The sequence below is a fragment of the Camelina sativa genome, chromosome 20 (assembly GCF_000633955.1).
Source record: "Camelina sativa cultivar DH55 chromosome 20, Cs, whole genome shotgun sequence".
Classification (NCBI taxonomy): Eukaryota; Viridiplantae; Streptophyta; class Magnoliopsida; order Brassicales; family Brassicaceae; genus Camelina; species Camelina sativa.
Window position 1 is genome coordinate 8,824,792 of NC_025704.1, and position 4,223 is coordinate 8,829,014.

The following is a 4,223-nucleotide window of genomic DNA, read 5'->3' on the forward strand; positions in this document are numbered from 1 at the left end:
TATACTATAATATTCTAAAATAATTAGTATTCAAATAGACTAATAGATTTACATAACAATTAAAAATAAATATTATCTCAAACAAAATAATTAAAAAAAACAATAATTTTTATTAATATATTATAATTTTTTTTTTTAAATGTTGATCAAAGCTTATAACAGCTCATCACATAAAACTTATACGGGTTATCAAAGTCGGATTTTCCTTCTTGTATAAAATTATTTGGTACAATGGATCAGTTATTGATAATTTAACACAAAATGATGAATAATCATACAGGGTAAGATGGTTTTGTTGATTAATTGTTCACTATCAGGTGATAACAATTGAACTAAGGGAAAAAAGTGTTCAGCATGGAGATCACAAACCACAAAGAATTAAACTGGAAGTTGAATGGAATAGCACAAACAAAAAAAATGTGCACAGAAGCGTACTGGAGAAAAGAATTTAGAGAAGAGGAGCGCCATTTACAATAACAGTGACAATCAGAGAAAGAGATAACAAAAAACCGAGTCGGAGTCAACGTGAAGCCAAAATATAGAATTCCCGTGAACCATGAATGCTTGGCTGGAAAGAAACAAATATCTCTAATACATACTGGCCATGGTAACATTGGATCTACATGTTTCATCAAATTCCCGTGTACGTTCTTGCATAACTAAAATAAGAAATCCCAAAGCAGAATATATATCAACTTTAGAAGAAGCAGAATATATATATATATATATATATATATATATATAAATGAGTTTAACATCAAACGAAACCAAACATAACAAAATCAGGTGACTTTTCTCTCTCTTCTCTCTCCCTTCTCTCTAAAAACCCTAGTCTTTCTTGCTGTCGTTTGCCTCTCCGGCTTGCCCTTCCGGCGCCGGAGAGGGCTCCTCTTTGTTTTTTAAGTAGTCTTTCGCCGGCGTCTCTCTTTTCCTGAGTTTGCGGCTGTCCTCCGTCCGTTTCTGGGCTCAAGGTAGGTGGTTTTCAGAGTAGATCTGGCGCGTGGCAACGACGAGAAGTTTATGGTGGTCGCCGGAGTTTCCTCGAGACTCGTGGGTGTGAGGACAGCTCCGATCTGGGTGTTCTCTTCGGCGGATCTGGGTTGAGCGTCTCGTCAAGCGTCGATGGCTCTGGTGGGTTTTGGCTTTGATGAGTGTCGGGGTCTGAGATCTCCTTCTTGGATGTTCTCAGAGATCAGTTTCAGGTGGTCTTGGTCATCAGTTTCGCAGATCTCCCCTTCTCCAGTCGGTTCGGTTGCTTGCTTCTTCGTGTTTGGTTTCGTCAGGTGAGTGTGTTCTGGGCTGTGCTTAAGTTTAGGTCTTGGCATACAACTAGAAGGCAGGGGTAAGCAAGGTTCTTTCTCCGGCGGCGGTGGTGTGGGATTCCCCCATTTGATGCGGCTGTGGCGGTGTGGATCCTTTTGGATGGTGAGGAAACCCTTGTGGTTAACTCCTGGTAGAAGACGCCAGAGGTTTCCCGAAGGTGTTTTTCTCGCAGCTCAACATTCAATTGACCACTACGGTTCGCGGCGGAAGTCAGTGGGGGTTTGGTGGGTTTCGCTGCTCGTCTTGGAGGTCAGTTCTAGATCCCTTGGATCTAGTAGGCGGTTGCGGGTTCCAATCCTTATTTTCTGGATTGAGCAACCAGTTTGTTAGAGATCGCCGTGTTTTACTACTTACTCCGGACCGGTTGTTGGGTTCCTTGCTTGGAAATAACAGAGATCACCATATATGGAGATGGGGGTTAGCTCTGAGTGTGTTCGGTTGCTAGGCATGGGACCGTCACCGTAGAGCCTGCTGTCGGTGGTTAGAACAGGCCGGGAGATCTGTTCCGGGTCAGGTGAGACGTTGAAGGTTGAACCGGAGTTGGATTTCGAATGCTTCCGATAAGGGTTCACTTCAGTGTCTCTGCCGCAAAGGAGTGGGTCTCGCATTCGCCGGGATTACTGTTCCGATCACTGCTGCAGGTCACGTTCAATTCAGCAGGAGAAGATCTTATTTCTGTTAATGGGCCGATTTCATGTTATTTCCATTTTGTACCTGTCCAATATTGTATGTTCCAAGGCCTTGCCCAATTAAAATTGGGAAGACCCATTCGTAAATATAAAAAAAATTTATTAAATCATGCATCTTTAACTACAATGAGAAACTTAAGATTACTTCAATGGACAGTCCCATAAAATTAGACATGCCGTGATTTTATTCCTTTGTTTGTGTGGTACACATACACAACAAGTACTGATCGATCTATGAGAAAAAGAGAGTGAAAAAAAAAAGAGAATCGGATTCNAACAGAATGCTCCAGCTGTATTAATTCTCTTAATTTGATTGGACACAAGTTTTAATTGAGAGAGCAGAGAAGAAGAACCCTAGGGTGGTGGGGGGGGAATTAGAGAAAAACGGATCCGAAAATCAAAGAGATGGTGAAACAGTAAATCATAACGAAATCGAAGAAGAGAAATCAAATGGGGAAGCTGACCTTAGAGAAGATGATGATGATGATGGAGAAGGGGGTTTGCTTGTGGGGATAGTGTATCTCTCTCTCGCAGCAGTTGGGTAGACGAAAGCAAATCGGCGACAGAGAGAAGAACAAATTGAAAAATAGAAAAACGACAGACGAAGGAGCAGAAAGACAAAACACGGTTTGCTTCAATTTTCTTTAGTACACGTATGACTAAATTTAGATGAGCTGTATTAATGTTATAATTTGATAGGTAGTTGATTTTTACTGAGGTGTCAACACCTGCTTCAATACATAAGCTGATGTGTCAAGCAAGGAAAGCAGCACATTGTGTTTTTACATTGTGTTTATAAAGTAGAATTAAATTATAACTAAATATGTTTCTTTACACAGCTTTGACTTCATTAATAGAAATATAAACAAAAGCGTTTTAACAATCCGATAAAATATAAAAATCGTTAAATAGGTTTTGTTTGTTTTGTCACATGAGAAAGTTACTCTAGAGAGCCATCTTAGCTTGTGTTGCATCAAGTTCATCTTCCTTTGTAGGAAGACTGGGTTGTACACGGACTTGAGCTTTTGGAGCGGTTGTTATTGGGCTGAAGAAGTTGCTCTTCTAGCTCCGCTGATGTCTCATGTGCAGCCACGAGTTCCCCAAAATCCAACCCGGAGTTGACTAATTCGTCATATCTACCAAAATGCAGTCAACGTTGTGCAAGAAATCCACTTGATGGGTTACGAGCAATATGGTCTTGCCTTTCATAGCTCCTCTTACACAATTCTATACCAAAACATCACAATAACAAAAATCAACGCAACATTTTTACCTTTTAATACATGAAAGAGTTTTTATTTTTCTATCCCTTGTTACCTTGAATATATCTGAACCGGTATGAGCATCCAGCCATCCACTGCGCTAAAAACATTGTCGAGCAAGTATACAATGCATTCCTGATAGACCGCACGAGAGAGATGTATACGCTGCTTCTGCCCTCCGCTGAGGTTGATACTGCGTTCCCCAATCTCAGTCTGACCGCCAAACTCCATAATTTGTAGGTCTTTGTCAAGGCAACAGAGATTGATAACTTCTCCGTACTTTGTATCTAACCATTGGAAGACCAAACAAGATGTTGTCTTGAACAGTCCCGTTTTCGATCCATGATAAATAACCTGTGCTCCTAAAAACCCTCACTTAAAAATAAACGAATCAATCAAATGTTCCGAGTGTTAGTTCTCTAATTCCCCAAACTACATAAACAAAAAAAATTCAGCACCTGCCCTGTTGTAAAACCTGATCAAATCTTGACCAATACGAACACGAATCGAATGCAAGACGCACGAATAGAACTTGAGAGAACTTGTAAAGAAGAAGAGAAAGAGGCGACACATGATTTAACGAGTTCACGTTTCCGATGAGGAAACGCTACGTCTCGCTGGAGTTAACTTCTCTGGTAATCCACTAGAACAATGATCTGATCCGATTACAAAGCTCTCACTTCTCTCTCTCTCTGAAACTGATTCTATCACTCTCTCAACTCAGCTTAACAAGATCTAACAACCTTTTAATCGAGATTAAGAGAAGATAAGAGATAGAGACTAGGAAGACGGATCTACCCTCGGCTGTTTGTAACAACCTCCATCTGTGCCACTCACACGTGACTCTCCCACGTGCTAACTTTGAGCTTGTATCTAACCCTCTCATACACCGAGAGTCTTCTCCACACTTAAGCTTTTCTTGTAGTTGAAACTGAGTCATAACACTTCA